Source organism: Arachis hypogaea, chromosome 19, assembly GCF_003086295.3.
Source record: "Arachis hypogaea cultivar Tifrunner chromosome 19, arahy.Tifrunner.gnm2.J5K5, whole genome shotgun sequence".
NCBI lineage: Eukaryota > Viridiplantae > Streptophyta > Magnoliopsida > Fabales > Fabaceae > Arachis > Arachis hypogaea.
In genome coordinates, this window is record NC_092054.1 from 117,797,463 (window position 1) to 117,822,455 (window position 24,993).

Sequence of the window (24,993 nt, forward strand, 5' to 3'; positions counted from 1 at the left end):
CTTGTTTAGCTCACTTATCCCAAATTATCCTACCTTTTACATCACCATTGTTAGCCCTCTTGAGCTTTTAATCCCCTCTTGTTCCATAAACCACATTACTAGCCTTAAGAAAAAAAATTCCAAGTTGAATCCTTGGTTAGCTTAAGATAGAAATTGTGTATTGTCTAAGTGTGGGGAACTCTATGGGAACTTGGATGATAGAAATAAGTAGAAAAGTTAAAAAGAATAAAGATATCTCAAAATAAAAATTTTTGGGAAAGCATGCTCATGTGAAATCAAAACAATTGAATTACCATGTGCATTTAAAAAAAAAGAGTTTTAATTTCAATTAAGGGGATACAAAAACTCTCCAATTGCAAAATAAAAAGAATCAATGCACATGGGATAAAATTTAAGTTAATGAGCTTGCAGTACAAAGTGAGAAAAATCTGGGCAAATAGGTTGAGAAGCTTTGAATTACAAAATATGTATGTTAAGGTGAGATCTTAGACTAGTCAAGGATTCACTTATTAGCTCACTTAGCCTTATACATATACCCTTACTTTTACCTTGGCCCCATTACAACCTTGAAAAAGACCTCATGATTTTTGTATGTCTGTATTCTATAATTGTTGATTGGTTAGATGAAGAACAAAGCTATAGAAAGCAAGAATAAAAAGAAGAATAGAGAGATTAACCCAATAAACACTGAGTGACTAGAGAGTAAACACAAAATCCAGTGAGGGTTCAATAGCTCATCACCATATATCTCTGCTTAAATTGTTAATTGTCTTGCAAGTTTGAAAAAAATATTTTTACCCATCTCAATTGTAAAAGTGCCTTAACATTATCTGAGGTTGGCTATGCATATATGATTCCTTGAGAATGTGAATTAATTTAATTACATGTAAGTTCTATATACAAGTGAATAAAAATTAGAATTGCATGACTCATTCAGGTAGTTGCATTTAGGATAGATTGCATTGCATGAGTGAAGAACTGAAGATTGATGGTTTAGAAGTTATAATAAATACTTGTTGTAAGTATAGTTACTAAACCAAGCAATCAACCTTTCTTACAAACGTTTTGGTTGTCACAAGTAACAAACCCCTAAATAAATTGATAACCGAAGTATTCAAACCTTGGGTCGTCTTCTCAAGGAATTGCAGGGAGGTATGTTCTTATTATTGGTTATGAGTCTTGTAAATTGGGGGTTTTGGATCAAGGTAAAAAGTATGTTGAATGACAAGTAAAATAAAATAATAATAACTGTAAAATAAACTCTTGGCAAGGTATAAGAACTGGAAGTCCTATCTTGGTTATTCTTATCAACTGTGATGAGAATTGGATTTTTCTCCCACTTTGTTAACCTCTAACTATGAAGGTAAGTTAAGTGGATGAATTAATTTTTATTCCTCAGATCCAAGTCTTTCCTTGGGAAAAGATAGAGTTATTGGAACTTAAATTAATTCTTGAAGAATTTCAATTTTCAATCAACAACGAGTTTGATAACTCAAGAGTCACCAATTATTTATCCAAGGCCAAAAGGGGAAAGTAAATCTATCGGAATAAAAATGCCTTTAGATGGGAAGCAACAGTAACATAAATTAAAGAGAGCAATCACAAGTCTGAAATACCTCAAAATATATTAAAATAGAAAATCAATCATAAAGAGTCATAAACAAAAGTGAGAAAAGAAGTAAAAAGAACATTGAACCTGGGATTGAGAGTCACTCCTAAAACTAAGAGAAATCCTAAATCCTAATCCTAAGAGAGAGGAGAGAACCTCTCTCTCTAAAAACTACATCTAAATCCTAAAATTGTGAATGTGAAAGCCTTTTTATGAATGGATACAAACTGGGTCGGAAACAGCCCAGAATTCGCTGGTTGCGAATTCAAACACGCTAATTTTCGCCACTGCGACGCGTCCGCGTGGACGATGCGTTCGCGTTGCCTAGCGTCAGGGTAACTATGGCATATTATATATCAAATCAAAGCCCCGTACGTTAGCTTTTCAACGCAACTGAAATCGTATCGTTTGGACCTCTATAGATCAAGTTATGGCTGTTTTAGTGCGAAGAGGTCAGGCTGGACAGCTTAGCAATTTCTCCAACTTCTTGTATTCCTTCCACTTTTGCATGCTTCCTTTCCATTCTCTGAGCCATTCCTGCCCTGTAATCTCTGAAATCACTTAACACACATATCAATGCATCTAATGGTAATAAGAGAGGATTAATATTAGTAAATATAAGGGCCAAAGAAGCATATTTTCAATCAAAGCACATAATTAGGAAGGCAAATGTAAAACCATGCAAATAGTATGAATAAGTGGGTAAGGACTTGATAAAAACCACTCAATTGAGCACAAGATAAACCATGAAATAGTGGTTTATCAACCTCCCCACACTTAAACAATAGCATGTCCTCATGCTAAGCTCAAGAGAAACTATAAAGGTGAAGAGGGGTAGTAGAATGTATGAAATGCAACCTATGAATGCAACTACATGCTAAATGCTTTTACTTACTTGGTTAAGAGTAAATAAGTTCTTCAAGACAAAAGTAATTCAAATTCTACTAATTCAAATCATACAATAAAAAGCAAGTAAACTTGTAAGAAGATAGCTCATGAAAGCAGGGAACATAGAATTAAGCACTGAACCCTTACTGGTAGTGTATATCACTCTAACTCTCAAGTGTCTAGGGTTAATCACTCTACTCTTCTCTAGTCATGCTTTCTAAACTTTGTTCTTCATCTAACCAATCAACAAATATTTAGTATATCAATGCAAACATCACGAGGTCTTTTCAGGGTTGTAATGGGGCTAAGGTAAGGGTGAGGATATATGTATGGCCAAGTGAGCTATAATATGAATCTTTGACTAACCTAAGCTCTCACCTAATATACATATACTCTATATAACTCTAGAATCATGCCTAGCTACCCAAAAATCCCACTTTTGTATAATTCCCATACTCATGTACCAAATTTTTTTTTAATTTTTATCACATGTGCATTGATCTTTTATTAAACTTAATATTGGGGTAATTTTGTCCCCTTATTTATATATTTATATTATATATTTTATTTTTCTTTTTCTTTTTTTTTTTTTTTTGGAATCTGAAAAATAAACATAACTTATCAATGCACATGGATTTTTAATTTTTCTGGGCTCACATGAGTAGGTACCCAAATTCCCAATATTTTATCAAAGTAAAAACATAACACATTCCCTTATGAACCCATGTTCCCATAATTTCCCCACACTTAATTGATACACAATCTCTATCTTAAGCTAACCAAAGATTCAATTGGGATATTTAATTATTTTTTTTGCTTAAGGCTAGTGATGTGGTTATAGAACAGAATAAATGGGATAAAAAAGGCTCAAGGTGGCTAACAAGGGTGATGTAAAAGGTAGGCTTATTTAGGATAAGTGAGCTAATAACAAGTAATGGCCTCAATCATATGCAAGCATGTAAATACACTAAATAATGGACATATAGAATGGAACAAAGCAAAGATTGCAATCATAAAGAAGAAAACACACAAGAATAAAAATTTATGGTTAAATAATGTAACCATGTAAATAAACTCAAAGTCTCACAGGTTGTGTGTTCTTTGGCTCAAAAACCATGTTCCACATACAACTTCAAACAAGTTTTAACATAAAAATTTTTCAATTTAAATTAGTGAAAATTTTCAAAGATAGGGTCTTAAAAGAATTTTATTACTTTAACCAAGTAGTAACTAAATGCATAAAATCAAACAAATATGCAAATGCAATAACTAATTTAACAAAGAAAATTTAAACATTGGTGTTGAAATAGAAAGGTACTAACCCATGGAGATCGGTATCGACCTCCCCACACTTAAAGATTGCACCGTCCTCGGTGCATGCTAAGATGTGCAAGTGGACGGGTGGCTTCAACTGATGCTTTTCTCTATAGATTGTGCAGATTGACTTGCCTGTCTCCCCATGTAAACGTCTTTCGGTTCTCTTCCGGGTGGCCATCCTGAAAGAAAAAGGGAAGAAGAGTAACCCAGAAATAAAGATAGGAAAATAAATACAGTATGGGTGGGTTAATGCCAAATAATAAGGGTCTCAATTACATGGTAGCTACAACAAGCAAGTGAGAAAACAATAGAAGCCATGGCATGCCAGTGGTACAAAATGTACAACAATGGGGAAGAGAGTGGGGAAGGAGAGATAATATAAATTCATGTCAATGCAAAAGTAATACAGATATAAAAGATTGGCATTAATTTAAATAATATTACTCAATCAGAATTAAACAAGTCATTAAGCACCAAGAAAATACCAGAAAAGATGTAACAGTTGAATAAGAACATTTGAACACCAATGGTAAAATAATAAATTTAGAAAACAAAAATAAACATATGCACAAAATTAAAATGCAATGAATGAAATATGCAAATAAAATAAGTAAAATAAAATAAATGATAAGAAGAATGAGAAGGGAAAGAAGGGAAGAAGAAGTAAGTAAGAAAGGAGGGAAGAAAAATTAGGATTGGGGGAGAAAATATAAGATATTTGGCAAATTAGGATAAGCTGTGCAGCGCAAGCGACGCGGTCGCGTGGGGCACGCGGTCGCGCGGCTTGCGCTTAAACTGATTGACGCGGTCGCGTCAGTCACGCGGTCGCGTGACCCGTTTTATGCTATTGGTGCGAGGGCAGCCTCGCTCTCGCATAACTCTCTGTTCAAAAATCATTAATTGCCAAATATTGGGTGACGCGATCGCATGCCGAGTGGCCACTTAGTAGGATGTGACGCGGCCGCGTGGGGCACGCGGTCGCGTGAGATGGACTGCGCGTCCAGCGCCAGTCCAGCACCACTCTAGCACAACTTTCGGCTGTGCACCATTATTATGTCGAAATCTTGGTCACGCGGCCGCGTGGGGCACGCGGTCGCGTGGGAGGCCATTATTCCCATATGACGCGGTCGCGTGGGGTGATTTGTGCCATTGGCACGCCTCCAGCCCTGCTCCTGCGTAACTTTCTGTTCATTTTCTTTTCTTCCCATTGCACTGGTGACGCGGACGCGTCAGCGACGCTGCCGCGTCGCGTGCGTACTTTTTTATTTTTTCAATCTGAAAAAAATGCAGAATGCAGTGTTAATATGAATGTGATGCAAAACTCCAGGTTCAATAATATAATAAAATAAAATAAAACTCGAGAACAAATAAAACTAAAAAAATGAAAAAGGAACGATCATAGCATGGTGGGTTGTCTCCCACCTAGCACTTTTAGTTAAAGTCCTTAAGTTGGACATTTGGGGAGTCCTTTGTTATGGTGGCTTGTGCTTGAACTCATCCAGGAATCTCCACCAATGTTTTTGATTCCAATGGCCTCCGGGATCCCAAACAAGGCATGTAAAGCCTTTGAGCAGCTTCAAACAGATTCTTAGGCTCCCGGGGTGTTGGATGTCATAACAGATTCCAGGATCCCAAACCTTGCTTTTGCACCCGTCTTCTTGTTGATCATCATGATTCCATCCGGGTGGTTTAGCCTTAGAATTCTCACTGAAGCGTCCAAACAACTTCCTAGACCCATTCAGTTGAGCTTTACACCAACCCTTGCATTTAAACTTTTGAGTATGCAACCATGTTGAACCTTGCTTGACAACTCCAACCACTAACCATCGTGCTCTTACTCTTAATACCACAAAGAGCTCTAAGTTGATCATCCGTCTCCAGTAGCCCATATTCAAGTGGAATTAGAAAGCTAAGGGATATGAATTTTACCCACTTGAATGTTGTGAAGGTTGATGGCAACTTAGGGGGAGGGGTCTCCAATAACTTTGGCAAGGTGATTCCAAGCTCCACTCCCTTGTGCTCTTTGACAACTTCCACCTCTTTGCAAGCTTCTTCAATTTCAACCTCTTCCTCTTGGTAGCTTTCTTCCAATTCAATCTCTTCTTCATTGCTTACCGAGGGCATGGGAGGCTGTGCTTCTTCTTCTTTAATCTCCATCTCTTGATCGACCTCTTCCAAGTTCTTAATCATGATATGCCTTGGAGGTTGTACACCCTCCTCAGCATCAATTTCAATCGATTTGGAAGGAGGTTCTATAACCTGACTTTCCCATGGAGGTTCAGCATCTCCTAAGTCTGCAACCACTTCTTCTTCTTCGATAATTACAGCTTCCTCCACTTGTTCCAGTACAAAGTCATGCTCCATACTGTCCACTGGAGTTTCTAATATCTCCTTCATGCTACGTTCTTTATTAGATTGCCCACATGAAGCCATGGGAGCACTTTGAGTGTCCGAGCGTCGGGAACCTAATTGACTTATCGCTTGATTTAGTTGATATAGAGTTGCATGAAATCGATCCGCTGCTTCCTTGAGATGATCCCTTGATTCTTCCTTCACTAATTCTTCAACCACTCCTTCGACTTCAAGGGTTTTTACTACCTTCACCTTTAGGGCCTCCTCTAGCTCCTTATGAAGTATGAATTCGCGAAGATGATCCCTTCTCTCTTGTTCCATGTCAATAGCATCATTGAGATCATGTTGCTCTTGGATTGATGGATGTGGGTGCTCTTCCATGGATGGTGGTGATGGGATAGAGAGATCATTCTGTGGTTGACAAGGAAGTGTACTAGAGCTTGAGGGTTGATTGTTGAAGGTATTTGGTGGTCCGATTTGGACGAAGAGAGCTTGTATAGTAGAGTTTAGATCGGCAAGTGCTTTCTCCATGGAGGTTTGGGGGTGGATAGGATGGTTCATGAGAGTAATTGTGTTGGAATGGGGGTGGTTCTATGTATGGTTCATTTGGCTCATAAAGTGGTTGGTGTGGTGGATACGGGTTAGGGTCATATGGAGGTGAATGGTGGAAAGGGGCTTGTGAGTGTGGTGGTTTGAAGTCATGTTGAGGAAAGGGTTCATAGGCATATGGTGGTGGTTGTTGATAGTCCATTGGAGGTGGTTGTCGCCAAGAGAGTTGATCAAATCCTTGTGGCTCCTCCCATCTTTGATTGTTCCAACCTTGATGCCTGTTCTCATTGTAATTTCTTCTTTCTGCAACATAATTGTAACCAGACTCATAGCGATGGGGGTGAGAACTCATGATAGCAAATAAAAATTTAAAAACGAAAATAAAAAAATTGAAATTAAAAGGTTATTGAAATTTAAATTTTGAAATCTGAAATTTGAAATTTAAATATTGAAATTTGATTTTTTAAATAAGATAAGATAAGATTTTGAAAAAGATATGATTTTTTTGAAAAAAATTTAAATTTTGAAATTTGAAATTTTGAAATTTAAATTTAAAATAATTTTAATTTGAATTTTGAAAATTGAAATTTGAAATTTGAAATTTGAGTTTTAAATTTTGAATTTTTGAATTTAATGAGGAAAGAGAAAAACAATAAAATGACACCAAACTGAAAATTTTTAGATCAAAACGAAGAAAACAACTAAGAACAACTTGAAGGTCAAGATGAACGCGAAGAACAACTTGAAGATCAAGATGAACACCAAGAACAAATTTTTTTTGAAAATTTTTTTTAATAACTAAATAAAAACCAATAACCTCTTAATTTACGAAAAATCAAAAATAAAAACAAAAATAAAAACAAATAAACAGGTAAAAGAAAATATTTACAATAACCAATAATAAGGCACACGTTTGCAATTCCCCGGCAATGGCGCCATTTTGAAGAACTGAAGATTGATGGTTTAGAAGTTATAATAAATACTCGTTGTAAGTATAGTTACCAAAACCAAGCAATCAACCTTTCTTACAAACGTTTTGGTTGTCACAAGTAACAAACCCCTAAATAAATTGATAACCGAAGTATTCAAACCTCGGGTCGTCTTCTTAAGGAATTGCAGGGAGGTATGTTCTTATTATTGGTTATGAGTCTTGTAAATTGGGGGTTTTGGATCAAGGTAAAAAGTATGTTGAATGACAAGTAAAATAAAATAATAATAACTGTAAAATAAACTCTTGGCAAGGTATAAGAACTGGAAGTCCTATCCTGGTTATCCTTATCAATTGTGATGAGAATTGGATTTTTCTCCCACTTTGTTAACCTCTAACTATGAAGGTAAGTTAAGTGGATGAATTAATTTTTATTCCTCAGATCCTAGTCTTTCCTTGGGAAAAGTTAGAGTTATTGGAACTTAAATTAATTCTTGAAGAATTCCAATTTTCAATCAACAACGAGTTTGATAACTCAAGAGTCACCAATTATTTATCCAAGGCCAAAAGGGGAAAAGTAAATCTACCGGAATAAAAATGCCTTCAGATGGCAAGCAACAGTAACATAAATTAAAGAGAACAATCATAAGTCTGAAATACCTCAAAATATATTAAAATAGAAAATCAATCATAAAGAGTCATAAACAAAAGTGAGAAAAGAAATAAAAAGAACATTGAACCTGGGAGTGAGAGTCACTCCTAAAACTAAGAGAAATCCTAAATCCTAATCCTAAGAGAGAGGAGAGAACCTCTCTCTCTAAAAACTACATCTAAATCCTAAAATTGTGAATGTGAAAGCCTTTTTATGAATGGATACATTCTCCCACTTTATAGCCTCTAATTTGTGTTTTCTGGGCGGCAAACTGGGTCGGAAACAGCCCAGAATTCGCTGGTTGCGAATTCAAACACGCTAATTTTCGCCACTGCGAAGCATCCGCGTGGACGACGCGTTCGCGTTGTCTAGCATCAGAGCAACTATGGCATATTATATATCAAATTGAAGCCCCGGACGTTAGCTTTCCAACGCAACTGAAACCGTATCGTTTGGACCTCAGTAGCTCAAGTTATGGCTGTTTTAGTGTGAAGAGGTCAGGCTGGACAGCTTAGCAATTTCTTCAACTTCTTGTATTCCTTCCACTTTTGCATGCTTCCTTTCCATTCTCTGAGCCATTCTTGCCCTGTAATCTCTGAAATCACTTAACACACATATCAAGGCATCTAATGGTAATAAGAGAGGATTAATATTAGTAAATATAAGGGCCAAAGAAGCATGTTTTCAATCAAAGCACATAATTAGGAAGGCAAATGTAAAACCATGCAAATAGTATGAGTAAGTGGGTAAGGACTTGATAAAAACCACTCAATTGAGCACAAGATAAACCATGAAATAGTGGTTTATCAATGAGATTCCACCACTTTAACCTTACCTTACTCTTTATCTTGGATTTAGCATGAGGACATGCTATTGTTTAAGTGTGGGGAGGTTGATAAACCCATATTTTATGATATATAATGTGCTCAATTCAAGAGATTTATTCAATCCTTCACCCACTTATTCATATAAATTGCATGGTTTTACTTTCCCTTCCTTATTATGTGATATATGTGAAATACATGTTTCCTATGTTTTAAAAATAATTATTTTAATTACCCTTTATTACCATTCGATGCCGTGATTTGTGTGTTAAGTAGTTTTAGATCTCCTAAGGCAGGAATGACTTAAAGGATGGAAAGGAAACATACAAAAATGGAAGGAAAGCACAAAATAGAGTTTTTGAGAAAACTGGCAGCGACGCGAACGCATGAACGACGCGGCCGCATGACCAGTGCGAAAAGGCAGTGACGCGGACGCGTGACCGAAGCGAACACGTGATAAGGAAAACTCCAGATGACGCGACCGCGTGATCCACGTGGATGCGTGATAGAGGCCACGCACCAGAAATTACAGAAAATGCTTCCAGCGATTTCTGAAGCCCTTTTTGGCCCAAATCCAAGTCCAGGAAGCCCAGATTAGAGGTTATGAAATGGGGGAATGCATCCATTGAGAGAGATCGGCAATTATTCACTTCTGATAGTTTAGATGTAGTTTTTAGAGGGAGAGGTTCTCTCCTCTCTCTCTTAGGTTTTAGGATTAGGATTTCTATTTATTATTTCAAGTTAATACCCCAGCTCTTTATCAGGTTCAATGTTCCCTTTTTAATTACTTTGATAATTTAATTTATGAATTCTTCCATGTTACACATGATTCTCTTGATTAATGTTATTTGAGGTATTTCAGTTTATGATTGCTTTCTTTTATTCATGGTACTGTTGCTTCCAATATGAAGACATTTTTATTCAAGTAAGTTTATTTTTTCCCTTTTGGCTTGGGTTGATTAATTGGTAACTCTTGAGTTATCAAACTCAAATGTGATTGATAATTGTTGTCTTTGCTAATTGAATTGAACCTCAATAACTCCAGTCCTTTCTTAGGAATTAACTAGGGCCCGAGGATCTAACTAATTAGTCACTTGACTTTCCTTTGCTTTAGTAAAGGTTAACTAAGTGGGATTAAAACTCAATTCTCATCACCATTGATAAGGATAACTAGGATAGGACTTCCAAATCCTCATACCTTGCCAAAAGTTTATTTTACAGTTATTTATTTATTTTATTTGACATTTAATTTACTTGTTCTTTATCTTCAAAATCCCAATTTACAAAAATCATAACCAATAATAAGAACACACCTCCCTGCAGTTTCTTGAGAAGACGACCCGAGGTTTAAATACTTCGGTTATCAATTTATTTAGGGGTTTGTTACTTGTGACAACCAAAACGTTTGTAAGAAAGGTTGATTGTTCGGTTTAGAAACTATACTTGCAACGAGGATTTATTCTGAATTCTAAACTGGCAATCTTCCTCTCTTTCATAATGCCATAAAAAAATTTAGATTACATGGACTTAAATCTAACTTAGCACATTGGTGCACGAAATTACGATCATCAACAATGGCGCCAAAAGACTTGGTGCTCTCAAACGTGAATCACACTTTGTCACAACTTCGCACAACTAACCAGCAAGGGCACTGGGTCGTCCAAGTAATAAACCTTACGTGAGTAAGGGTCGATCCCACGGAGATTGTCGGCTTGAAGCAAGCTATGTTCACCTTGTAAATCTCAGTCAGGCGGATTCAAATGGTTATAGAGAATTGATAATTAAAACATAATTAAAATATAAACTAGGATAGAGATACTTATGTAATTCATTGGTGAGAATTTCAGATAAGCGTATAGAGATGCTTTCGTTCCTCTTGAACCTCTGCTTTCCTGCTGTCTTCATCCAATCATTCCTACTCCTTTCCATGGCAAGCTGTATGTTGGGCATCACCGTTGTCAATGGCTACATCTCGTCCTCTCTGTGAAAATGGTCCAATGCGCTGTCACTGCATGGCTAATCATCTGTTTGTTCTCGATCATACTGGAATAGGATTTACTATCCTTTTGCGTCTGTCACTACGTCCAGCACTCGCGAGTTTGAAGCTCGTCACAGCCATCCCTTCCCGGATCCTACTCAAAATACCACAGACAAGGTTTAGACTTTCCGGATCTCAGCAATGGCCGTCTATGGGTTCTAACTTATACCACGAAGACTCTAATATCTCGGACTCGGTCCCCTGTATTAGATATCTAAGAGATACTCATTCTATCTCATCTTCATGTAGAACGAAAGTGGTTGTCAGGCACGTTTTCATAAGTGAGAATAGTGATGAGCGTCATATAATCATCACATTCATCATGTTCTTGGGTGCGAATGAATATCTTAGAATAGGAATAAGCTTGAATTGAATAGAAAAATAATAGTACTTTGCATTAACACTCGAGGAACAGCAAAGCTCCACACCTTAATCTATGGTGTGTAGAAACTGTACCGTTGAGAATACATAAGAACAAGGTCTAGGCATGGCCGAGAGGCCAGCCTCCATGATCTAGAACTAAATGTCCAAAGATGTTCCAAAAGATCTAAATATAATAGTAAAAAGTCCTATTTATGCTAAACTAGTTACTAGGGTTACAGAGATAAGTAAATGATGTAGAAATCCACTTTCGGGGCCCACTTGGTGTGTGCTTGGGTTGAGCATTGAAGCTTTCACGTGGAGAGGTCTTTCTTGGAGTTAAACGCCAGTTTATAACCTGTTTCTGGCGTTTAACTCCACTTTGCAACCTGTTTCTGGCGTTTGACTCCAGAATAGGGCAGAGAGCTGGCGTTGAACGCCAGTTTGCGTCGTCTAAACTCGGGCAAAGTATGAACTATTATATTTCTGGAAAGCTCTGGATGTCCACTTTCTAACGCAATTAAGAGCGCGTCATTTGGAGTTCTGTAGCTCCAGAAAATTGACTTTGAGTGTAGGGAGGTCAGAATCCAACAACATCTACAGTCCTTCTTCAACCTTTGAATCTGATTTTTACTCAAGTCCCTCAATTTCAGCCAGAAAATACCTGAAATCACAGAAAAACACACAAACTCATAGTAAAGTCCAGAAATGTGATTTTTATTTAAAAACTAATAAAAAATATACTGAAAACTAATTAAATCATACTAAAAACTATGTAAAAACAATGCCAAAAAGTGTATAAATTATCCGCTCATCACACATTCAACATATTTTCCATTTTTTTAGTAACACCTACCCACCAACATTACAAACTACAACAATTTTATGACTCACCAACCACATACATGCATATATTACATAAAGACACCTTATATTACTAAGTATCTATATCCTTTATATATATATCATTTGATTCATGAACTCCATAATTCTCCACCTACTAGCTTTATTTAAAGAAATCTACTCCCATGGTCGGAACTATTTATCCTCCTTGTATACCACTTTCATATGTTGAAAAATATAGATTTTATTCTTTGTTTTGTTTCTCAAAAATAGTAATTCCCAGCTAACGTCATTTTTTCCTTCAATCCATTTAATAATATTTTTATAATTAATTATCATTTGCTATGGCACCAACTTTTTCTAACAAAAATTGAATTGCATCTTTTCATTTTTGGAGTATAACCTCTTCAGTCATGTTTGCTCTTGTAACATCATCCCTAAAGTGCTTTATCTCCCTAATTAATAGTCAAATAACCTTCAACTACAAAACAATTTAAACTCTATTGTGTCTGTTTATACTCTTAGTTGTTTTAAGTTTTACGAGACTTTAATCGATAAAATTCATAGAATTGTCCTATAGTTTTTGTGGGGTCAAGAGAGAATGAAAAAAAAGAATGCAATGGGTTAATTGAGAGATAATTAGCACACCAAAAGTTTAAGGTGAATTGAACTTTGATTTAAAAGTGTTTAATATGACCCTCTTTAAAAAATAGAACTAGAGATTGTAAATTAAGTAGCACTCACTTTCTTTGAAGTATACCAAAGTAAGTATTTTAGGTATTGTACATTCCTAAAGGCTGACATTGGAATAGGAGATTGGAGGAGTTTGCTAGAAGGTAAGAAAACAATCAAGTCAAGTCAAAACATATAAGACTCTTGGATCAAATGGCATGGATTGTGTGTGTAAGGCCCAAATGAAGGTGAAAAGTAATTAATAATGGCATCCAGAAACGAGAAATTAAAGAAGGTAAAACTACTTTATGAGATATTCATTAAGCTTATTTGAATGGCATTACTTAGCATTCTAAATTCAATAACCTATTGACTATTGTAGCTCAAATTTGGAACAAGCAAATGATCAAACAGTTGGATTAAAAAAATTTTAATTTGTATAGTATCTATTCTCAAGCAATCTGATAACAACCCAAATTCAAATCCAAAGCATGAATCGAGGAAAAAAGAATAAGAATCTAAAGTAGAAAAATCAACAAGTTTTGAAGTAATGCACAAACCAAATAGAGTCCATACTCTGATTTTTTCTTCAGAACACCAACTATAACATAGTATAATTTCTCAAATGATAAAATATTCTAAAGAGTTGAAGTCATAATTCAGAAACAACTATATGAGATATTCATTAAGCTTATTTGAATGGCATTACTTAGCATTCTAAATTTAATAACCTATTGACTATTGTAGCTCAAATCAGGAACAAGCAAATGATCAAACAGTTGGAATAAAAAAAATTAAATTTGTATAGTATATATACTAATTAAATCTGACCACAGCCCAAAATTTAAATCCAAACCATGAATCTCGCAAGAAAAAAAAGAAGAATTCAAATTAGAAAAAACCAACAAGTTTTGAAACCAACTTGGATGCATCTAATCACTTCCTGGGAAGTCAACAATGCATGTTAAAAAATTCTAAACTCAATCCACCAAATTATTCAAGAAATGGTAATTGTAGATATGGATGCAAGTTAGATTCAGAATTCAATTATGTAATCTACACAATTCGCATGATTAAATTTTTTAGAGAAACTCTATTTCACTCTCTGCTTTTTAACTGCTTCAGCTCATTAATTTACTTCAGCATAAAACATCTACATTCAAATATTCCATTAGAAAAAACATATAATAAAAAAAACACAAAATTGGCCACCAGATGTCTGAATAAGTTCATTTGATCAAGAAAAAAAAAACAACAAAGTCAGATGAATTTTCAAAGTAACAGCAACCCCAATCAGCAAGTAAAATAAATAAAAGGATACAAATTTAAGTTTTAATCATTTTTCAAGCCGTTAAATGATCCAAAAATGAAATGGACAATAAAGTTGATCACAGAAAAGTATGAACTGAATCAAAATGTAGCTGAAAAAATCGCAAGCTAAGACAATAGAAGAACAGACCTAGGGTTTGTGGTGAACGAACGTACAAGAATGAGTTCTCCTACGCCATAGTTCATCAATTCATGAGTTCACAGATTATTGTACCAAACCCCTAAATTGAAACCCTAAAATTGGAACTCTACTCTCTCAAATTTCAGAAACCAAATGAAGTTGGATGCATACCTTCTCGACGATGGTGACCGAATGAAGAGAGCAGTGTCGTCCTGATGTGAGCGCATAGAGAAGAGAAGCGCCGGGATGGTGAAGACGAGTGACGGCGTCGTGAATGGTGAAGATGAGTGAGTGCAGAGTCTTCCTGGAGTGGTGAAGCCGTGAGTGGTGATGGCGGAGTCTTCCTGGAGTGGTGAGTGCAGAGTCTTCTCTGTTTTAGGGCGATGAGGGGCGCGAAGAAGAAGGGAAAAGTAGCTAACAAGGGTGAGGGTTACGCGTTCGTTTCATCTGATTTGGCTGTATGTGTTTAATTTGTATATTATTTTTTTTGATGGGGTTTAATTTGTATATTATTATTTGCTGTAAAGTGAAAAAAAATTTACTAAGTGTTGGACATTTGACCTAAGATACATTAGACAACATTTTTAAAGCGCACCTGAAACCTGACAAATAAGTTACTGATGAGCGGATAATTTATACGCTTTTTGGCATTGTTTTTACATAGTTTTCAATATAATTTAGTTAGTTTTTAGTATATTTTTATTAGTTTTTAATTAAAATTTACATTTCTGGACTTTACTATGAGTTTGTGTATTTTTCTGTGATTTCAGGTATTTTCTGGCTGAAATTGAGGGACATGAGCAAAAATCAGATTCAGAGGTTGAAGAAGGACTGCAGATGCTGTTGGATTCTGACCTCCCTGCACTCAAAGTGGATTTTCTGGAGCTACAGAACTCCAAATGATACGATCTTAATTGCTTTAGAAAGTAGACATCCAGAGCTTTCCAGAAATATATATTAGTCCATACTTTGATTAAGGATAGATGACGTAAACTGGCGTTAAACGCCAGTTCCATGCTGCATTCTGGAGTCAAACGCCAGAAACAAGTTGCAAAGTGGAGTTAAACGCCAGAAACAGGTTACAAATTAGCGTTCAACTCCAAGAAAGACCTCTACACGTGTAAAGCTCAATGCTCAGCCCAAGCACACACCAAGTGGGCCCCGGAAGTGGATTTCTGCATCATTTACTCGTTTCTGTAAACCCTAGTAACTAGTTTAGTATAAATAGGACTTTTTACTATCTTCGGATCAGATCTTTGATTAGTTTTATGCTATCTTAGACTTTTGTGAGGGCTGGCCATTCGGCCATGCCTGAACATTTATCACTTGTGTATTTTCAACGATAGAGTTTCTACACACCATAGATTAAGGTGTGGAGCTCTGCTGTTCCTCAAAGATTAATGCAAAGTACTACTGTTTTTCTATTCAATTCAACTTATTCCGCTTCTAAGATATTCATTCGAACTTCAATATGATGGATGTGATGATCATGGCAGTCATAATCATTCTCAACTTATGAACGCGTGCCTGACAACCACTTCCGTTCTACCTCAGATTGAATGGATATCTCTTGGATATTTAATACAGGGGACAGAGTTCGAGTTATTAGTGTCTTCGTGGTATAAGCTAGAACCCATGGACGGCCATTCTTGAGAATTCGGAAAGTCTAAACCTTGTCTGTGGTATTCCGAGTAGGATTCAGGGATTGAATGACTGTGACGAGCTTCAAACTCGCGAGTGCTGGGTGTAGTTGATGAGCGGATATTTTATACGCTTTTTGGGGTTAATTTCATATAGTTTTGAGTATGTTTTAGTTAGTTTCTAGTTTATTTCCAGTAGTTTTTAGGAAAAATTCATATTTCTGGACTTTACTATGAGTTGTGTGTTTTTCTGTAATTTCAGGTATTTTTCTGGCTGAAATTGAAGGAGCTGAGCAAAAATTTGATTCAGGCTGAAAAAGAACTGCTGATGCTGTTGGATTCTGACCTCCCTGCACTCAAAGTGGATTTTCTGGAGCTACAGAACTCGAAATGGCATGCTTTCAATTGCGTTGGAAAGTAGACATCCAGGGCTTTCCAGAAATATATAATAGTCCATACTTTGCACAAGGATAGACGACGTAAACTGGCGTTCAACGCCAACTCTCTACCCAATTCTGGCGTCCAGCGCCAGAAAAGGATCAAAAGCTGGAGTTGAACGCCCAAACTGGCATAAAAACTGGCGTTCAACTCCACAAATGGCCTCTGCACGTGAATTGCTTAAGTCTCAGCCCAGCACACACCAAGTGGGCCCCAGAAGTGGATCTCTGCATCATCCATCATAGTCTACTCATATTTTGTAACCCTAGGCTACTAGTTTAGTATAAAAACAACTTTTAGAGACTTATTTTGTATCTCTCATGACATTTTAGATCTAAACTTTGTATTCTCTGACGGCATGAGTCTCTAAACCCCATTGTTGGGGGTGAGGAGCTCTGCTGTGTCTCGATGAATTAATGCAAGTATTTCTGTTTTCCATTCAAACACGCTTGTTCCTATCTAAGATGTTCATTCGCGCTTAACTGTGATGGAGGTGATGATCTGTGACACTCATCACCTTCCTCAAATCATGAACGTGTGCCTGACAACCACCTCCGTTCTATATACGATTGAATGAGGATCTCTTAGATTCCTTAATCAGAATCTCCGTGGTATAAGCTAGAACTGATGGCGGCATTCATGAGAATCCGGAAAGTCTAAACCTTGTCTGTGGTATTCCGAGTAGGATTCAAGGATTGAATGACTGTGACGAGCTTCAAACTCCTGAAGGCTGGGCGTTAGTGACAGACGCAAAAGGATAGTAAATCCTATTCCAACCGGATCGAGAACCAACCGGTGATTAGCCGTGCTGTGACAGAGCGCGTGAGCGTAGTTTTCACTGGAAGGATGGAAGGTAGCCATTGACAACGGTGATCCACCAACACACAGCTTGCCATAGGAGGACGTGCGTGCGTGAACAAGAAGACAGAGGAAAGCAGAGATTCAGAAGATGGTGCACGAAATTGTGATGTCCAGGCTCGAACAATCCCTGGTAATGGCTCCAAAGCTTGGTGCTTTGATCTTAATTCATAATTGTCACAACTTCGATACAACTAACCAGCAAGTGCACTGGGTCGTCCAAGTAATACCTTACGTGAGTAAGGGTCGAATCCCACGGAGATTGTTGGTATGAAGCAAGCTATGGTCACCTTGTAAATCTCAGTCAGGCGGATATAAAGTGATAATGTTGTTTTCGAATATTATATAATAAAATAGGGATAGAGATACTTATGTAAATCATTGGTAGGAATTTCAGATAAGCGAATGGAGATGCTTTTCGTTCCTCTGAACCTCTGCTTTCCTGCTATCTTCATCCACTCAGTCTTACTCCTTTCCATGGCTGGCCTTTATGCAAGGGCATCACCGTTGTCAGTGGCTACATCCCCTCCTCTCAGTGAATAATATGCTCACGCACCCTGTCACGGTACGGCTATTCATCTGTCGGTTCTCGATCATGCTGGAATAGGATTCACCCTCCTTTTGCGTCTGTCACTAACGCCCAGCACTCGCGAGTTTGAAGTTCGTCACAGTCATTCAATCATTGAATCCTACTCAGAATACCACAGACAAGGTTTAGACCTTCCCGATTCTCTTGAATGCCGCCATCATTCTAGCTTACGCCACGAAAATTCCTGTTAGGAGATCTAAGAGATATTCATTCTAGCTTAATTCATGTAGAACAGAAGTGTTTATCAGGCACGCGTTCATAGGGGAGATGGATGATGAGCGTCACACATAATCATCACCTTCATCACGTTCTTGGGTGCGAATGGATATCTTAGAAGCGAAATAAGAAGAATTGAATAGAAAACAGTAGTACTTTGCATTAATCTTTGAGGAACAGCAGAGCTCCACACCTTAATCTATAGAGTGTAGAAACTCTACCGTATGAAAATACATAAGTGAAGGTCCAGGCATGGCCGAGATGGCCAGCCCCCTAAACGAGATCACAGGATCAGAATACAATCCAGGATGATCAAAAGATGGTCAAAAAGACCTCTAATACAATAGTAAGAGGTCTTATTTATAATAAACTAGTCACTAGGGTTTACATGAGTAAGTAATTGATGAATAAATCCACTTCCGGGGCCCACTTGGTGTGTATTTGGGCTGAGCTTAAGTGTAGCATGTGCAGAGGCCATTTGTGGAGTTGAACGCCAGTTTCTGTGCCAGTTTGGGCGTTCAACTCTGGTTTTGGATCCTTTTCTGGCGCTGGACGCCAGATTTGGGCAGAAGGCTGGCGTTGAACGCCAGTTTATGTCATCTATTCTTGGCCAAAGTATGGACTATTATATATTGCTGGAAAGCCCTGGATGTCTACTTTCCAACGCAAATGGAAGCGCGCCATTTCGAGTTCTGTAGCTCCAGAAAATCCACTTTGAGTGCAGGGAGGTCAGAATCCAACAGCATCAGCAGTCCTTTTTCAACCTCTGAATCTGATTTCTGCTCAAGTCCCTCAATTTCAGCCAGAAAATAACTGAAATCACAGAAAAACACACAAACTCATAGTAAAGTCCAGAAATGTGAATTTAACATAAAAACTAATGAAAACATCCCTAAAAGTAACTAGATTCTACTAAAAACATACTAAAAACAATGCCAAAAAGCGTATAAATTATCTGCTCATCACAACACCAAACTTAAATTGTTGCTTGTCCCCAAGCAACTGAAAATCAAATAGGATAAAAAGAAGAGAATATACTATAAATTCCAAACTATCAATGAAACATAGTTTCAATCATATGAGCGGGACTTATAGCTTTTTGCCTCTTGAATAGTTTTGGCATCTCATTTTATCCATTGAAGTTTAGAATGATTGGAATCTATAGGAACTTCAGATTTCGAATAGTTTTATTGACTCTCCTAGTTCAGTATGATGATTCTTGAACACAGCTTCTTTATGAGTCTTGGCCGTGGCCCTAAGCACTTTGTTTTCCAGTATTACCACCGGATACATAAATGCCACAGACACATAATTGGGTGAACCTTTTCAGATTGTGACTCAGCTTTGCTAAAGTCCCCAATTGGAGGTGTCCAGGGTTCTTAAGCACACTCTTTTTTTTTGCTTTGGACCTTGACTTTAACCGCTCAGTCTCAAGTTTTCACTTGACACCTACACGCCACAAGCACATGGTTAGGGACAGCTTGGTTTTGCCGCTTAGGCCAGGATTTTATTCCTTTAGGCCCTCCTATCCACTGATGCTCAAAGCCTTGGGATCCTTTTTATTTGCCCTTTCCTTTTAGTTTTAAGGGTTATTGGCTTTTTCTGCTTGCTTTTTCTTTTTCTTTCTCTTTTTTTTTTCGCCTATTTTTTTTTCTGCAAGCTTTGTTCTTTGCTGCTTTTTCTTGCTTCAAGAATCATTTTTATGATTTTTCAGATTATCAAATAACATGTCTCCTAGTCATCATTCTTTCAAGAGCCAACATATTTAACATTCTTAAACAACAACTTCAAAAGACATATGCACTGTTCAAGCATACATTCAGAAAACAAGAAGCATTGTCACCACATCAATATAATTAAGCTAAGTTCAAGGATAAATTCGAAACTCATGTACTTCTTGTTCTTTTGAATTAAAACAATTTTTTATTTAAGAGAGGTGATGGATTCATAGGACATTTATAACTTTAAGACAAAGTTACTAACTACTAATGATCATGTAATGAAGGCACAAACATAGATAAGCACATAACATAGAAAACAAAAAACAGAAGAAAGAAGAACAAGGAATGAATCCACCTTAGTGATGGTGGCGTTTCCTTCTTGAGGAACCAATGATGTCCTTGAGCTCTTCTATGTCTCTTCCTTGTCTTTGTTGCTCCTCCCTCATTGCTTTTTGATCTTCTCTTATTTCATGAAGCATGATGGAGTGCTCTTGATGTTCCACCCTTAGTTGTCCCATATTGGAACTCAATTCTTCTAGGGAGGTGTTGATTTGCTCCCAATAATTTTGTGGAGGAAAGTGCATTTGTGGCATCTCCGGGATCTCATGGTGATGAGCTTCATGTGCCTCTTGAGCTCCATGAGTTGGCTCTCTTGCTTGCTCCATCTTTTTCTTAGTGATGGGCTTTTCCTCTTTGATGAGGATATCTCCCTCTATGTCAATCCCAGCCGAATTGCATAGGTGGCAAATGAGGTGAGGAAAGGCTAACCTTGCCATGGTGGAGGACTTGTCAGCCACCTTGTAGAGTTCTTGAGGTATAATCTCATGAACTTCCACCTCTTCTCCAATCATGATGCTATGGATCATGATGGCCCGGTCTATAGTAACTTCAGACCGGTTGCTAGTGGGAATGATTGAGCATTGAATAAACTCCAACCATCCTCTAGCTATAGGCTTGAGGTCCAATCTTCTTAGTTGAACCGGCTTGCCTTTGGAGTCAATCTTCCATTGAGCTCCTTCTACACATATGTCCATAAGGACTTGGTCCAACCTTTGATCAAAGTTGACTCTCCTTGTGTAGGGGCGTGCGTTCTCTTCCATGTATGGCAAGTTGAACGCCAACCTCACATTCTCCGGACTAAAATCTAAGTATTTCCCCCGAACCATTGTAACATAGTTCTTTGGATCCGGGTTCTTACTTTGATCATGGTTCTTGGTGATCCATGCATTGGCATAGAACTCTTGAACCATTAGGATGCCGACTTGTTGGATGGGATTTGTTAGAACTTCCCAACCTCTTCTTTGAATTTCATGTCGGATCTCCGGATACTCATTTCTTTTGAGTTTAAAAGGGACCTCAGGGATCACCTTTTTCTTGGCCACAACATCATAGAAGTGGTCTTGATGGGCTTTGGAGATGAACCTTTCCATCTCCCATGACTCGGATGTGGAAGCTTTTATCTCCCCTTTCCCTCTTCTAGAGGATTCTCCGGTCTTAGGTTCCATCAATGGTAATGGAAAAACAAAAAAGCTATGCTTTTACCACACCAAACTTAGAATATTGCTCGCCCTCGAGCAATAAACAAAAGAGTAGAAGAAGAAGAAGAAGAAATATGGAGAGGGAGAGGGAGATGTGGTTTCGGCTAGGGAGAGTGTAGAGGGGTGTGTTGTGTGAATTTGGTGAAGAATGGAGGTCTTTATATAGGGAATGGAGGGGGGGTTGAGGTTCGGCCATATGGGTGGGTTTGGGTGGGAAATTGGTTTTGAATTTTGAAGGTAGGTAGAGTTTATGAGGTAGGTTTATTGGGAAGAGTGGGTGGATGTGAGTGGTGAAGGTTTAGTGGGGAAGAGAGATTGAGGTGATTGGTGAGGGGTTTTTAGGGAAGAGTGTTTATGGGGTTGTGTGAAAGAGAGTGGTGAGAAGAAGTGAGTGGAGGTAGGTGGGGATCCTGTGGGGTCCACAGATCCTGAGTGGATCCTGTGGGGTCCACAGATCCTGAGGTGTTCAAGGATTTACATCCCTGCACCCATTAGGCATGTAAAAATGCCTTTGTATCCAACTCTGGGCGTTCAGCGCCAGGTTGGTGGCCATTTTGGGCGTTCAACGCCCATCTGTGTGCCATTTCTGGCGTTGAACGCCAGAACCATGCCTGTTCTGGCGTTCAGCGCCCAGAAGCTGCCCATTTTGGGCGTTCAGCGCCAGAACCATGCTATGTTCTGGCGCTGAACACCAGACAGATGCTCCTCCAGGGTGTGATTTTTCTTCTGCTGTTTTTGATTCCGTTTTCAATTTTTATATTTATTTTGTGACTCCACATGATCATGAACCTAAGAAAACATGAAAAACAATAAAAATAAGAATTAGATAAACATTGGGTTGCCTCCCAACAAGCGCTTCTTTAATGTCAATAGCTTGACAGTGGGCTCTCATGGAGCCTCACAGATGTGCAGAGCTTTGTTGAGACTCTCCAACACCAAACTTAGAGTTTGGATATGGGAGTTCAACACCAAACTTAGAGTTTGGTTGTGGCCTCCCAACACCAAACTTAGAGTTTGACTGTGGGGGCTCTGGTTGACTCTGCTTTGAGAGAAGCTTTTCAAGCTTCCTCTTCATGGTTGCAGAGGGAGATCCTTGAGTTTTGAATACAAGGGAGTTCTCATTCCATTGAAGGACTATTTCACCTCTGTCAACATCAATCACAGCTCTTGCTGTGGCCAGGAAAGGTCTTCCTAGGATGATGGATTCATCCTCTTCCTTTCCAGTATCCAGGACTATGAAATCAGTAGGTATGTAAAGGCCCTCAACCTTTACTAATACGTCCTCTACTTGTCCATATGCCTGTTTTCTTGAGCTGTCTGCCATCTCTAATGAGATTTTAGCAGCTTGCACCCCATAGATTCCCAGTTTCTCTATTACAGAGAGGGGCATGAGGTTTATTCCTGAACCAAGGTCACACAGAGCCTTAAAGATCATGGTGCCTATGGTACAGGGTATTATGAACTTTCCAGGATCCTGTCTCTTCTGAGGCAATGTCAGTTGATCCAGATCACTTAGTTCATTGATGAACAAGGGAGGTTCAACTTCCCAAGCATCAATGCCAAATAATTTGGCATTCAGCTTCATGATTGCACCAAGAAACTTGGCAGTTTGCTCTTCAGTGACATCCTCATTCTCTTCAGAAGAGGAATACTCATCAGAGCTCATGAAGGGCATAAGGAGGTTCAATGGGATCTCTATAGTCTCTAGATGAGCCTCAGAGTCCTTTGATTCCCCAGAGGGAAGCTCCTTATTGATCACTGGACGTCCCAGGAGGTCTTCCTCCTTGGGATTCACGTCCTCTCCTCTCCTCACAGGTTCGGCCATGGCACTTATGTCAATGGCCTTGCACTCTCCTTTTGGGTTCTCTTCTGTATTGCTTGGGAGAGTACTAGGAGGGATTTCAGTGATCCTTTTACTCAGCTGACCCACTTGTGCTTCCAGATTTCTAATGGAAGATCTTGTTTCATTCATGAAACTTACAGTGGCCTTGGATAGATCAGAGACTAGATTTGCTAAATTAGAAGCATTTTGTTCAGAGTTCTCTGTCTGTTGCTGAGTTGATGATGGAAAAGGCTTGCTATTGCTAAACCTGTTTCTTCCACCATTATTAAAGCCTTGTTTAGGCCTTTGATCCTTCCATGAGAAATTTGGATGATTTTTCCATGTTGAGTTATAGGTGTTTCCATAAGGTTCACCTAAGTAGTTCACCTCTGCTATTGCAGGGTTCTCAGGATCATAGGCTTCTTCTTCAGAAGATGCCTCTTGAGTACTGTTGGATGCAGCTTGCATTCCATGCAGACTCTGAGAAATCATATTGACTTGCTGAGTCAATATTTTGTTCTGAGCCAGTATGGCATTCAGAGTATCAACTTCAAGAACTCCCTTCTTCATAGGCGTCCCATTGCTTACAGGATTCCTTTCAGAAGTGTACATGAACTGGTTATTAGCAACCATGTCAATGAGTTCTTGAGCTTCTGCAGGCGTTTTCTTTAGGTGAATGGATCCACCTGCAGAGGTGTCCAGTGACATCTTTGATAGCTCAGATAAACCATAATAGAATATATCCAGGATGGTCCATTCTGAGAGCATGTCAGAAGGACACTTTTTGGTCAACTGTTTGTATCTTTCCCAAGCTTCATAGAGGGATTCACCTTCTTTCTGTCTGAAGGTTTGAACATCAGCTCTAAGCTTGCTCAGCTTTTGAGGAGGAAAATACTTGGCTAAGAAAGCCGTGACCAGCTTATCCCAAGAGTTCAGGCTGTCTTTGGGTTGAGAATCCAACCATAATCTAGCTCTGTCTCTTACAGCAAAAGGGAAAAGCATGAGCCTGTAGACTTCAGGATCTACTCCATTAGTCTTAACAGTATCACATATCTGCAAGAATTCAGTCAAGAACTGAAAAGGATCTTCAGATGGAAGTCCATGAAACTTGCAGTTCTGCTGCATCAGAGAAACTAATTGAGGTTTCAGCTCAAAGTTGTTTGCTCCAATGGCAGGAATGGAGATGCTTCTTCCATGTAAATTGGAATTAGGTGCAGTAAAGTCACCAAGCATCTTCCTTACATTATTATTATTTTCGGCTTCCATCTCCTCTGCCTGTTCGAAAATTTCTGAAAGGTTATCTCTGGATTGTTGTATTTTATCTTCTCTTAATTTTCTCTTCAGAGTCCTTTCAGGTTCTGGATCTGCTTCCACAAGAATGCTCTTATCTTTGCTCCTGCTCATATGACAAAGAAGAAGGCACAGAAAAATAATAATAATAATAATAGAGATCCTTTATACCACAGTATAGGGATCCCTTTGTGAGTGGAAGAAAAGAGGGGGAGACAAAGAATGTGATGTAAAGAAAGAAACACAACTGTACGGATGGAAGAGATGTGAGATGAGATGTTAGGATATGAATGAATAAATAGAATAGGATGGGGGAGGGATAATTTTCGAAAATTATTTTGAAAAAGAGTTAGTGATTTTTGAAAAATGGTTTTTGAAAAATGTTAGAAATTTTCGAAA

General features: G+C 38.1%; 1 non-coding gene across 1 annotated transcript; it reads left to right on the top strand.

Annotated features, from left to right (window-relative positions):
* Positions 1–24,070: 24,070 nt before the first annotated feature.
* LOC112781088 (small nucleolar RNA R71) lies at positions 24,071–24,174 on the top strand. Its single transcript, XR_003191884.1, has one exon. It is a non-coding gene; the product is annotated as a small nucleolar RNA R71 (small nucleolar RNA).
* Positions 24,175–24,993: the final 819 nt, after the last annotated feature.